Source organism: Chiloscyllium plagiosum, unplaced genomic scaffold, assembly GCF_037043375.1.
Source record: "Chiloscyllium plagiosum isolate Xiang-an unplaced genomic scaffold, Cpla_swu_hap1 HiC_scaffold_14, whole genome shotgun sequence".
Lineage (NCBI taxonomy): Eukaryota > Metazoa > Chordata > Chondrichthyes > Orectolobiformes > Hemiscylliidae > Chiloscyllium > Chiloscyllium plagiosum.
Window position 1 is genome coordinate 22,854,052 of NW_028270152.1, and position 14,563 is coordinate 22,868,614.

General features: G+C 42.0%; 1 protein-coding gene across 4 annotated transcripts in view; it reads left to right on the top strand.

Annotated features, from left to right (window-relative positions):
• The window catches only part of LOC122558887 (uncharacterized), a 103,521-nt gene that overhangs the window by 22,223 nt on the left and 66,735 nt on the right, over nucleotides 1-14,563 (top strand). For 2 of the 4 annotated variants that reach the window (XM_043707800.2, XM_043707799.2), the window contains exon 1: nucleotides 13,420-13,606. The exons of the other annotated variants lie outside the window; for them this stretch is intronic. The gene's annotated coding sequence lies outside the window, so the exon portion shown is untranslated. Of the gene's footprint in view, nucleotides 1-13,419; nucleotides 13,607-14,563 lie in introns of those variants that run through there. 4 annotated transcript variants of the gene reach the window in all.

Consider the following 14,563-nt stretch of genomic DNA (forward strand, 5'->3'; position numbering starts at 1 on the left):
CTCTGACATCTGTCCTATATCTATCACCCCTCAATTTAAAGCTATGTCCCCTTATGCTAGCCATCACCATCTGAGGAAAAAGGCTCTCACTGTCCACCCTACCTAATCCTCTGATCATCTTATATGCCTCTATTAAGTCACTTCTTAACCTTCTTCTCTCTAACAAAAACAGCCTCAAGTCCCTCAGTTTTTCCTAATGAGACCTTCCCTCCATACCAGGCAACATCCTGGTAAATCTCCTCTGCGCCCTTTCCAGTGCCTCCACACCCTTCCTCTAATATGGCGACCAGAACTGTATGCAATATTCCAAGTGTGGCTGCAGCCAGAGTTGGAAACAGATCTTCTGCAGAATGGGCTTTCTTATCTATTCTATTTCATATCTCACACTGAATGCTGCAAACAGCAGGGGATTCAGAAAGGATTTTCAGAACTCCACCACACACTGCTCCTCTGTCAGCAGCTTCATCTGTTTGTCTTCTGCTTTCTATTACTAGGCCAATTTTCAAATTAGTCGGCTAAGTTACCATGAATTCTCAGTGTCTACATTTGTGTGGAAACCCTGCGGCACAGAATCTTACTGAGCGGTTTCTGAAAAACAATTTTAATTACATCTGTCAGATAGACCTCAGCTGTAACCTCAGCAAAAAAAAAGGTCCAGTTAAATCACTGTGCGCGGGTTAGAAGTAACCCAATGTGGCTTCTGCCCAAAGCTAAGAGAAAGCTGGTTTTGGGAGCTCCAGCAGGGAATCAGCATTCTGCCAGCCAGCCAGGTGGGTTCAATAGAGGGAGTTAAGGGGCTTGAACAACCCAACTGCAGGACAGTGTATTTTCATTGGCAGGGAAGGTTACCCATAAATATACTGTTAAAAAATTCTTGGACCTTTTTTATGAAGTGGTTTCTAGTAGCCCTTCAATTTGCCAACTATCTCACAGATGTCCACTCAATTGTCCTGGCATAGGACCTTTTTTTTGCATTTTAAGCAGTTTTACTCGGATTTCCGACTGTGACTGAGCATTGCAACTGACGGATTTTGGTGCGCAACCCACCCTGAGTGGTTGATATAGAAAGACTTAAACACCTCACTCAGTTCTGTTTATACAGCCAATCTAAATACTGCATGGAATAACCTACATGGATCCTCTGAAATGGGTTCCAATGTACTTAAATGAATGTTAGTGGTCTCTCCTTCCTTGCCTGACAAGAACAGGTTCAGAGACTCCTTTTTTTGAATTGAAAGAATTATATTATCAATTTTCCAGTTCTCAAGGACAGTCTCTGTATTTTTGGATCTTCGAAAAATGTGAAGCAAGACCCCCGCTCATAACTTCCACATTTATTTCTTCAAGGGATTCCAGTGTCTATCTAATCCACTCCAGCTGCCAGTTGATACTTGAATTATCTTCATAGCACATTCTTTACTGATGTATGAATGGATTCCTCACCCCATTTAACTGAATCTGGAACTGATCCATATACTTGATTCGAGCACCTGACATGAAGGATCTATTAAACTCTTACCTTTGCTCCTTGTTGTATTTATGACAAACTTATGACAGATCAGAAAAAATAAATGTTTAGACCCTTAGCCTATTATATGTTGAACTTAAAAGAAATTCTCTTAATTTCTCTTACTGGCATTAACATCATGCTTTCCACCGGTGTGTTAGCCTTTCTAATACTCTACAACTGTGTAAGGGTGTGTTCTTTTTCCTTTAACAGTATATTTTTCCTTCTCGGGTGTTCCTTCATCTTTCTTCAGTAGGAATATTTCACTGTTTCCAATGTCTTTGTTATTCTGAGATGTGATTATTCCAATTACCCACAGGCTGGCCTGACAGCTTCTATAAACTTCAGTTCATCCAAATTCCCACTGCCTGTGACTTAAGTCACAGTGAGTCCTGTTCACTTATTAACCCTATGTTTACCAGCCTTTATTGGCTCCTGGTCCAACATCACCGCAATTTAAAATTTCTTGTATTTGTTTTCAAACCCTTTCCTGCTCCTCCCTAACAGTACAACTTCCTCCAACTCCAGCCAATTTTAATCACTCCATCATTGGCAATTGTACCTCTAGCAGTCTATATCCTAAACTCTGGAATTCCAACCCTAAAGAAGAATACCATGCTATTTCTCTCTCCTTCAGGATTGTCCTTAAGAACCCACCATTAGATCAAGATTTTGGTTATCTCCCCCAATACCTCTCAATTTTATGGTTTTGAGCCAAATTTTATTTAGTATCTTGAATATTTTGCAGACCCATACCCCTACCTTATCCCTGTAATCCTGCATTTTCCATGGGCAATCCACCCAACCTACACATCCCTGGATACAATGGGGCAATTTAGCACAGCCAATCCACCCAATCTGCACATCTTCGGATTGTGGGAGGAAACCCGAGCATCTAAAGAAAACCCACGCAGACATGGGGAGAATGTGCAAACTCCACACACACAGTCACTCGAGTGTGGAATCAAACCCAGTTCCCTGGCGCTGTGAGGCAGCAGTGTTAACCACTAAGCCACCATACTCCCCTACTCTGGATAAAGTCAGAAGTCAGACGAGACCAGGTTATAGTCCAACAGGTTTATTTGAAATCACAAGCTTTTGGGGTGTTCACCTGATGAAGGGAAAATGCTCCGAAAGCTTGTGATTTCAAATGAACTGGTTAGACTATAATCTAGCATTGTCTGACTTCTGACCTTGCCCACCCCAGTCCAACACTAACACCTCCACATCATTTCTACTCTGCTTAAAAGTAAAGTAAAATAAAATTGCCATAGTGTAACCAGAGCATAAGGCTGCAGTCTCATTAGAGAGAGAGAACTGGTGCTAGTTTAACCTGAGGGTCACCATACCTCAGATGAGGGAGTGGTTACAAAGGAGAGTCCTTCACAATAACCTCAGCCAGCGTGGGAATTAAACCCACTCTATTGGCCTTGTTCTGCATTGCAAGCCAGCCATCCGGCTAACTGACCTCTATGTCACATTTATTACTCAGTTAGCTAGAAGTTTATCCTGGAGTTTGAAAGAAACTGCCTAATTCAAAAGAAACCTCTATGACAACCTGTAGAATATCATTGTGGTTTGGAGCCAATCCAGCCTATACTGGGAGTCTTTCTCCTTTTCTGTCAGTCACAGGCTTTTGTGCTATCTTGAAAAGGTGTGTGCATTTACTGCTAAAAGACAGGTCTGGTTAGAGAGAGTGAAAAATGAAGTAAGTTGTAGATTGTTTCATATTCTACTACACTGGACTGGATTCTACCGCGTGTATTTTAGGCAGAGAGGCCAGAACGAGCAGAATTTTAGTTAAAGGGCATGTGAATAGGATCCTATTAATAAATGTTAAATTTATCTGGGCTGAATATAATTACAAGATCCGTTAGAGGTATGGAGTGCAATGCAATACTGGTTGTGTCTGGCCAAGTTGGATTTCTAAGGAGCAAATTGCAAACTGTAATCTCTCCCCTCTACTCACTTTCCTTCCAAACATCCTTTTAATTAAAATGTGAACCAGTCTTTTCAGTGAATCCAGACAATGATTATTCACCCATCTATTTTGCTATAAATTCTGTGTCCTGTGATCCTCCTTCACTAGCCACCTGTTGAAGGAATAGCCCACTGAAAGCTAGTGCTTCCACATAAACCTGTTGGACTATAACCTGGTGTTGTGTAATTTTTAACTTTGTCAACCCCAGTCCAGCACTGACACCTATATATGGCATAATAACTAAGCCTTAAATTGACTATTGTTATGTCAGGAGGACAATTTAACTCTCCTCTTTTTAACCCTCCTCAGTTGTTGTGACCAATATTTGTCTTTATTTTTAAGCATGCACATATATTATAAATCAACTAAAGAGACAGTTATCTAGATCAAAGTAAATGAGCCAATTAATAGGTTTCTGAAGTGAAAGTAAGAGGAGTTTTATTAGCTGCTAATCCTGAGAAAAAAATAACACAATATGACATCAAATACAAGTACAGGTAATGCATTTAAAAGGTGACAGTGTCTGGTATAAACAATAAAGATAAAGACTAAAAGTCTCAAAGTTCTTAAACTCCTTGAGGTATTATAGTTTAAATCTGATTTCACAGTTGTTTGATACTTGACAAGAATCCTTAGCAGTGGTGAACTTTGTGGATTTTTATTTGTGAATGTTATTTCCCCAGTGAAACCAGAAAGTGCTAGAGAAACTCAGCAGGTCTGACAGCCTCTATGCAGATAGAAGCAGAGTTCTTTCCCCAGTTTGCTTTTCAAAGAGTGCTGTTTTTAAGATGCTAAAGGAAACAGGCAGGGACAGAGAGAGCTAATCTTGTAATTTTTACTTACAAATCCATTTCTTTTTCTCTACCTTACTTCTGAAAAGCAACTGTTGAAATATAGTTCAGCATGTGATCCTGAGCCAAGCCTGATTGTCTTTCCAAGCTGGTTAATGGACTGGTGAGCCTTTTATGAAGAGATCACACAAGTATGAGTTAAAGCAGGAGATCTGATTTTCTTGATGCTGACGCTGGTTTTGATGACTGTAGATAGAAGTAATAACTCCAGTGCAGGCAGCTTCCTTATTACACAGTTTCACCAAGCTTCCTTCAGTTTGTAGTCAGACAACCACTGCAATCATTTTAGGTTCACATGTCTTTCTTTTAACAAGCCATTTTAGTCCTTGAAAAGGCTCAGCCATGCCAATCAGAAAATGAAATTTAAAATTTAATAGTCTGTATCTACCAATTTGTTACAACTTTGGTGTAACATTCAGTATTCACATGCACAATGAATTTGGGGTTCCTGTTTAGTAACTGGAGTAGGTACCCTGGCCTTATAATTTCAACAAGCTTGCAAGTGTGGCCCTTGATTTTGATGGGTTGTGCTTAGTTGGCCCTGTCATGAACTTCTGCTTCCTATGCCCAGACTTTTAGAGGCTTGGGCAGCAGTTAAACATCTAAAAATGGTCTCCTTGAACTCCTGTGGTCGGAATTTTCTCTAACTCTAGCCAGATTCAACACATTCCTCGAATCACTTTTGCTGACATTACAATAAACAGAGGTGTTGGAAATAGTGTAAATATTTGAGAGAACTGCGTTGGCTGGGAATGCAAGCAAAGGGAACAATGAAAGGTTGGATTTGGAGGGCATTTGTGAAATACAACCATTAATTAGAAACATATATTTTTCCAGCAATAATTCTGTTTCTATATTAACAATAGATTCAGGCTTGGGAGAGGCCTACTTCCCACTGGTATGGTAACCAGTGCCAGGAACTGATTCAGGAAACCATAAGTGATCCAACAATTCAATTATCTTAACTCCTTGATCCTTTTGTTCTTTCAAACTTTTCCAAGATCTTGCAAGGTGTAATCTTATCACCACTTGTGACATTTGAAGAGAAATTGTAACAAGTTATTAACTGTTAGCGCTGGCTGCAGTGGAACTCTGCTTAGCTGCTGGGAAAAGTATCACCAAGTGGGAATGTCTCAAATTGCTGTGGGCTCTGAACAGCTGCCACTCTCAGAGGTCTGCTTTGCACAGTGGATGTGCTGTAAACAAATGTGTAGAATGCCGCAACTATCTGACCGAATAAGACTTCAGGTTTAGATTTAGATTAGATTACAGTGTGGAAACAGGCCCTTCGGCCCAACAAGTCCACACCGACCCGCCGAAGTGCAACCCACCCATACCCCTACATTTACCCCTTACCTAACACTACGGGCAATTTAGCATGGCCAATTCACCTGACCTGCACATCTTTGGATGGTGGGAGGAAACCGGAGCACCCGGCGGAAACCCACGCAGACACGGGGAGAACGTGCAAACTCCACACAGTCAGTCGCCTGAGGCGGGAATTGAACCCAGGTCTCTGGCGCTGTGAGGCAGCAGTGCTAACCACTGTGCCACCGTGCTGCCCAAGGTTAGGTACAGGTAATCCAATGTTTCGCCACTCAGTCACTGTTATGCTTAAACGTCATAAGAGTCCTGGTCTATGATGCATTCAAGTTAAAATCATTTTCTTCCTGTTAATTAGCTATGATGGTTAGTTACGAATTAACTTATTCAACCTTCAATCCGCTGCTGTAGTTACACTTTGACCACGAATGACAAACAGCAAAATGGATTTCAGGTAGTCATAATCAGTGAATAAAAGATTTCTGAATCAAAGAGCTAAAAGCTAAATCAGTAATTTGACTTAACAATCCATTTAAGGCGTGGGACAATAATCATTCAGTGCAAGATATCTGGACATAAGCAAAGTATTGTAGATGCTGGAAATCCAAAACAAAAACAGAGAATTCTGGGAATACACAGTGGGTCTGGCAACATCTGTGAATGTTTCACATGGAGAACTGGAGAAAGCTAGAAATGTAACGGGATTTATAACAACATTGGCTAATGTTTATGTAGCGCTGTCAGTATCACAAAAAAAAGTCCCAAGTTGCGACACAGAATGGTTATAAAACAAAATATAAGAAGAGGTTATATCAATAGTTGATCAAAATCTTGGAGCCAGTTCTGAAGAACTGGTCATACCGCACTCGAAACCTTAACTCCATTTCTCTAAACAAACAAAAAGAACTGCATAAATCAGAAACAGAAACAGGAATTGCTTAAAAAGCTCAACAGGTCTGGCAGCATCTGTGGAGAGAAAGCAGAGTTAACGTTTTGGGTCCAATCCCCTTTCAGATGTTTAACTGCTTTTCTCTCTGCAGATGCAGCCAGACCTGCTGAGTTTCTCCTGCATTTTCTGTGTTTGCTTCCGATTTCCAGCATCTGCAGTATTTTGCTTTTAGATAGGAATGGAACTAGGTAAGAGCAGTCCTACTAAGCTCGATGACAACGGCAGAGTATTGGAGGAGGATCGTTTGGTTAACGATTTCAAAAGCTGAAGGCAGATCAAAACGAACAAAGAAGAACGTTGTCTCAGTCGCGTGGAATGTAATTTGTGAATTTGATAAACTAGAGTTGTATTTCAATGTATTCCTGGAGATTTCATCATATGACTTACACCTTCCTCCAGCTTTAGTGAGCTAACATAACTATTCTTAAGATGTGACCCATGAGGGAATTTTAAAAAGAACTTCAAATGTACAACTTACTGCCATTCTCCTGTCTATTCCCTGTAGCCATGAACATTGTTCCTTCTCAAATAACCTTCTACTTCCATTTTGAATGTCTCAATTGAACCTACCTCCATCACCTCTCATGGCGACAGGCTTTGGGATGTCAATCAAAGGTTATGTCATCTTGTTTTGATGTACAATTGCATTACATAAGTGAAGCGGCAACTATCAATACCTCAATATCCTGGTGTTGCCACTGATCAGAAACTCAGTTGGACGTTCATGTAAATAATTGGTTATCACAACACTGCAGGGGCTAGCAATTCGACAGCAATTAATTGGGGTGGCACGGTGGCTCAGTGGTTAGCACTGCTGCCTCACAGCACCAGGGACCTGCGTTTGATTCCAGCCTCAGGCTATGTGAAGTTTGCACATTGTCTGCGTGGGTGTGCTCCGGTTTCCTCACACAGTCCAAAGATGTGCAGGTCAGGTGAATTGTCCATAGTGTTAGGTGCATTAGTCAGAGGGAAATGGGTCTGGGTGGGTTACTCTTTGGAGGGTCGGTTAGGGCTGAAGGGCCTATTTCCACACTGTAGGGAATCTAATCTAACTCACCTTTTGTCTTTCCAGTGCCTGTGTACCATCTACAAGGCACAAGTCAGGAGTGTTTTGGAGTACTTCCCACTTGCCTGGATGGGAGCAGCTCCAAAGCTCCAAGAATTTGACACCATCCAGGACAAAGCAACTCGGATGATTAACATTTCATCCGTCACCTTCAACATTCTATTCCTTCACCATTGATGAACAGTGTATGTCATCTACATGAAGGCTCCATTAATGATGGCGATCAAGCCTGTAACTTTGACCACCTAGAATGACACTACCACGTACAATTTCCCCTCCAAGCCAGACACCAACCTGATTTGGAAATATATCATTCCTTCACTATCACAAGATCAAAATCGCAGACATCCCTTCCTCAGCCTACTCTGGATGCACCCACACCATTAGGACTGCAGATATACAAGAAGCTAACTCCACACGTCTCCAGAGCAGTCAGAGGTGGCCAATTACGACCGGCCCAGCAGGCAATGCACACAACCCTTTCATGAATAAGAAAATATCTTCTGAGCTGATTGTGTTGTCTGTGCTTGGACCAAGGCTGTGATGATATCAGGATCTGAGTGGACCTGATGGAATCCAAACTTGGTGCCAATGAACAGGTTGTTGTGAAGTAAGTGCCACTTCATGGTGTCCTCTTCCATCATTTTGCTCAAGATCGAGAGTAGACTGATAGGATGGTAATTGGCTGGGTTAGAATTGTCCTAATCTTTGTGTATAGGACCTAGCTGGACAATTTTCTACATGATTGGGTAACTGCCAGTGCTGTAGCTGTACTAGCATAGCTTACTTAGGGGCTTGGCAAGTTCTGGCACCCAAATATTTAATACAGCAAACATTTTAATAACGGACACCTATAGCACTAGGAGAGTATCAGCTGATCAAATATTCCAGTTGATCAAAAGGTCCACTTAATCAGTGTAAAAGCACACACTAAGTAATAGAGATGTAATGCAGGGTGTATACACATCAATGCTATACTTTATTTACAGAATAAATCACTTAAATAATAAAGCAACTTCACCTTAAATAAAACACTGGCAGAGAGCCTTCTCACTCACCTTCTCAACTGACTACTCAAACATCATGCAGATCACAAAAATACAATAAACTTTCAGTATTTGAGGTCTATAACTTCTGCCACTTTATCGAGACTGCCAGTTTATTAAGGTGTGCAGTTTAAAACAAAGTTTGCTGCACTATTCTTTAGTGCTGAAATGTTGTCAGGGCCCATAGCCTTTGCAATATTCTGTGCCTGCAGCCAGTTTTGATATTCCATATTGTTGAATCGAGCAATGTGATGTGGGTGACCACAGAAGGAGACCAGGTGGACCATCCACTTATGTTTGTGATTTCAGATGGTTGCAAATGCTTTATTACCTCATCAGTGTCAGGCTCCCTGTTTATTGAGGATGAGGATATTTGTGGAGTGTGCTCCTGCAATTAGTTGTTTAATTGTCCAGCGCCATTCACATTTGGATGTGGCAGGTCTTCAGAGCTTAGGTCTGATCCATTAGTTGTAGGGTCACCCAATTCTGTCATTTGCTGTTTCCACCATTTGGCACACCGTTCAGCAGTCCTGTGTTGTGGCCTCTTAAAGTTGGTCAATCCCCAGACCCAACTGCATATAGCTCTGGTCACCACATCACTAGAAGGATGTGGATGCTTTGGAGAGGGTACAGAAAAGGTTCACCAGGATGTTGCCTGCTCTGGGGATTTTAACAATGAAGAAAGGTTGGATAGACTGGGTTTGTTTTCATTGGAACTCAGGAGGTTCAGAGGTGACCTGATAGAAGTTTATAAGATTGTGAATAGCATGGATAGAGTGGAAAGTATGAGGCTTTTTTCCCAGGGTGGAGGGGTCAATTACTTGCAGACACGGGTTCAAGGCGCTTGGGGAATTGGGGGAAATGTTTAAAAGAGGCAAGTTTTTCACACAAAGAATGGTGAGTGCTTGTAATGTGCTCCCAGAGGAGGTGGTGGAATTTGGCACGATAACAGCAGCCAAGAAACACCTGGACAAATACGTGAATAGGAAGGGAATAGAGGAATATGGATCCTGTAAGTGAAGACAGTTTTTGTATGGAAGGGAAATATGTGTCAGCGCAGGATGGAGGGCTGAAGGGCCTGTTCCTGTGTTGTATTAACCTTTGTTGTGATTGTAATGGGAGAATGGGAGATATAGAGATGGAAATGTGTTGCTGGAAAAGCACAGCAGGTCAGGCAGCATCTAGGGAACAGGAGAATCGACGTTTCGGGCATTAGCCCTTCTTCAGGAATCTTTCCTGAAGAAGGGCTAATGCCCGAAACGTCGATTCTCCTGTTCCCTAGATGCTGCCTGACCTGCTGCGCTTTTCCAGCAACACATTTCCATCTCTGATCTCCAGCATCTGCAGACCTCACTTTCTCCCGAATGGGAGATATACCAGACCATGAAGTTATAGACTATGATTGAATACAATTCTGCTACTGATGGATGCCCTGTTTTGATCTGTTCAAACTCTATCTCACTCAGCATGGTAGCAGTGCTGCAGTGCACAGGGAGGGTAGGAATTAAGATAGGGTTTTGTCTCCAGAAACACTTGTTGTGGTCATTCCTAACAATACTGTCTTGGATAAATTTATCTGCAACAGATTGTGTTGTCTGTGCTTGGACCAAGGCTGTGATGATTTCAGGATCTGAGTGGACCTGATGGAATCCAAACTTGGTGCCAATGAACAGGTTGTTGTGAAGTAAGTGCCACTTCATGGTGTCCTCTTCCATCACTTTGCTCAAGATCAAGAGTAGACTGATAGGATGGTAATTGGCTGGGTTAGAATTGTCCTAATCTTTGTGTATAGGACCTAGCTGGACAATTTTCTACATGATTGGGTAACTGCCAGTGCTGTAGCTGTACTAGCATAGCTTACTTAGGGGCTTGGCAAGTTCTGGCACCCAAATATTTAATACAGCAAACATTTTAATAACGGACACCTATAGCACTAGGAGAGTATCAGCTGATCAAATATTCCAGTTGATCAAAAGGTCCACTTAATCAGTGTAAAAGCACACACTAAGTAATAGAGATGTAATGCAGGGTGTATACACATCAATGCTATACTTTATTTACAGAATAAATCACTTAAATAATAAAGCAACTTCACCTTAAATAAAACACTGGCAGAGAGCCTTCTCACTCACCTTCTCAACTGACTACTCAAACATCATGCAGATCACAAAAATACAATAAACTTTCAGTATTTGAGGTCTATAACTTCTGCCACTTTATCGAGACTGCCAGTTTATTAAGGTGTGCAGTTTAAAACAAAGTTTGCTGCACTATTCTTTAGTGCTGAAATGTTGTCAGGGCCCATAGCCTTTGCAATATTCTGTGCCTGCAGCCAGTTTTGATATTCCATATTGTTGAATCGAGCAATGTGATGTGGGTGACCACAGAAGGAGACCAGGTGGACCATCCACTTATGTTTGTGATTTCAGATGGTTGCAAATGCTTTATTACCTCATCAGTGTCAGGCTCCCTGTTTATTGAGGATGAGGATATTTGTGGAGTGTGCTCCTGCAATTAGTTGTTTAATTGTCCAGCGCCATTCACATTTGGATGTGGCAGGTCTTCAGAGCTTAGGTCTGATCCATTAGTTGTAGGGTCACCCAATTCTGTCATTTGCTGTTTCCACCATTTGGCACACCGTTCAGCAGTCCTGTGTTGTGGCCTCTTAAAGTTGGTCAATCCCCAGACCCAACTGCATATAGCTCTGGTCACCACATCACTAGAAGGATGTGGATGCTTTGGAGAGGGTACAGAAAAGGTTCACCAGGATGTTGCCTGCTCTGGGGATTTTAACAATGAAGAAAGGTTGGATAGACTGGGTTTGTTTTCATTGGAACTCAGGAGGTTCAGAGGTGACCTGAGAGAAGTTTATAAGATTGTGAATAGCATGGATAGAGTGGAAAGTATGAGGCTTTTTTCCCAGGGTGGAAGGGTCAATTACTTGCGGACACGCGTTCAAGGCGCTTGAGGAATTGGGGGAGAATGTTTAAAAGAGGCAAGTTTTTCACACAAAGATGGTGAGTGCTTGTAATGTGCTCCCAGAGGAGGTGGTGGAATTTGGCACGATAACAGCAGCCAAGAAATACCTGGACAAATACGTGAATAGGAAGGGAATAGAGGAATATGGATCCTGTAAGTGAAGACAGTTTTTGTATGGAAGGGAAATATGTGTCAGCGCAGGATGGAGGGCTGAAGGGCCTGTTCCTGTGTTGTATTAACCTTTGTTGTGATTGTAATGGGAGAATGGGAGATATACCAGACCATGAAGTTACAGACTATGATTGAGTACAATTCTACCACTGATGGATGCCCTGTTTTGATCTGTTCAAACTCTATCTCACTCAGCATGGTAGAAGTGCTGCAGTGCACAGGGAGGGTAGGAATTAAGATAGGGTTTTGTCTCCAGAAACACTTGTTGTGGTCATTCCTAACAATACTGTCTTGGATAAATTTATCTGCAACAGATAGATTGGTGAAGATGCAATCAAGTTGGTTTGTCTCTTTTGTTGACTCCTTTACTATTTGATGCAGACTCAATCCAGCAACTATGTCCTTTAGGTCAATCAGTGGTGGTGTTCCAAACCTGCTCCTTGTGACAATACACACAGAAGTGCTCCAGCTAAAGTGTATTGTGTGTCCTTGCTACTCCTCAATGCATCTTCCAATTGGAGTTCAACATGGAAGAGAACTGATTCACATTTTAGGCTAATGTAGTGGTTGGAACTCAGAAGGATCTTTCCTTGCCCAAAGTTGACAGGATGACAATAGACTTCATCTGGTCTGGAATCAATGTTGTGAACTCCCAGGACAACTCCCTACTAAAGGTACACCATTCTCCTGCCACTGTGTATTAGCCCTATTAGTGGCACAGGATAATGGTGTCTGCAACTGTTTGTGAGGTGTGATCTTGTGACTATGACTATGTCAGACCAGCCTGTGGGACAGCACCCCAGTGTATACAAGTTCGCTGTAAGGACCCCATCGGTTCGTAGGTCTGGGTGTCCCATTGTCATTTATTATGCCCAGGTCAATATCAGGTGGTCAATCCAGTTCTATGAATTTTCCCCAGCAGTTTGATACAACCGAGTGGCTTACTAAGTGCATTCCAGTGCCAACTACATTGCTGTAGGTCTGGAGTTACATGTAGGTCTGAGTAGTACCACAGATTCCTTTCCATGAATGGTCAAATGGATTCTACATTATCACCAATGGGTTCACACTCACCATTACCGGGGGTAGAGGTTTAATAGTTGAATTTAAATTCCAGCAGCTTCCATCTGGGCTTTGCACTAAGCCCTTTAGGATATTGGCCTGACCTTGGATTACGAGGTAAAGTCAATAGAGAGAGAGAGAACCTGAGGTCACCACGTCTCAGGGAGTGGGTGAGTTTGAGAACTGGGGACCTCAGTGGTGCATGAACTGAACCCATGTTGTTGGCAACACACTGCACCGCACACCAGCTGTCCAAGCCGATAACTCCAGTGACATTATCGCAATGGAACCGTCTCCCCCTCAACTAACAGAGCCAGTTTAGCTCCACTTTGCAGGTTCTGAGCAAAGAAGATTGTCAACCACCAGCGGATTATACCCATTTGTGCCTCAAAGTGATCTTTGGATCACAAGATGCAGCATTACTGCAGCGGCTTAAAGCTCTGTAATCACCTGCATGGCCTTCATCACAGCATAATCTGATGTTCTGTTATCTTCTGATTGTGCCTAGCGTGACTGATTCACACAGTGGAGACGGTGTGTGTTTTAGTGAAGGTTAGGGAATACACGAGTGCTCGGTAATAGGGGTTATTACCTTGGGACTGCAGAAAGCATTTGGAGTAATTCAGACATTCTTCACTGACAGTTCATGTGGAGACCAAGTCGCTGGCCAGGTATGATTGTGTGTACGGTTTATTATCCTTCCTTGCTCTAAGTGGAGAGAGAAAGATGTGCATGCCAAGCATATTTTAATCTCTAATGGATTGGAGGAGTTTTATTCTAATTATTTTTAGTTAGCATTCCGGTAGACAGCGATCAAAGCTATCGGAATAATTCAGATTTCGTTCTGACCCCTATCAGGGATGTGGGCTATCTGTGATTTTCATTCACTTTACATGTTCACTTTGAGCCTGTAGTAATTGGTCTGCGATTTCTTATTTTAAATAGCTTGCAAAACCTTCATTTTTCGCCATTGATTAGATACTGCAGTAAAGGGAACGGATCGTGATACCACTGGCCCCTTGCACATCAGAGTGTGAGAAGAAACAGGAACATCTCATTCCTGAGTTGAGTGCAGCCCAGCTTTTGTATCAGTTGCTTTTCATGTGCAAAGATGCAGCACTGCCTCTGCAGATCTTTTCCTTTCGCCAGAAAGCGTTGTCATCACGGATTTTCTGGCGTGCAAGATGGGCAGTTTTAAACAGAGGTACAACCTCTCTCAGCCATTACCTGAGGGGGGTAAAAATGCCCAAATAATGAGACATTTTGCAAGGCGGTTTTTATTTTTGACAAGGTGACACCTTTGACCTAGTTCGTTAATGGAAGTGAATCGGTGGACTGGTGTGATTTTTAAAATTTGGATCATTCAAGTTGTTCATGTATAGCACTCAGTGATGTTTACCACAGGAAAGTGGAATTTTCTCACTATCTGGAACATTTATGGAAAATGCCCATGTATAGTGAGGACCCCAAGGATGCAAAAAGTTGTTGGTTTTGAGATGGGTAAAGTGCGCACTGACTTCCAAAAATATTGGTTTCCTCATGTGTTTAGAGTTTACAATTTGTGTAAAGACAATTTTGGGAGGTGTAATGATCAATGATGATTATCTTTATTAGAATGAGAATTTTTT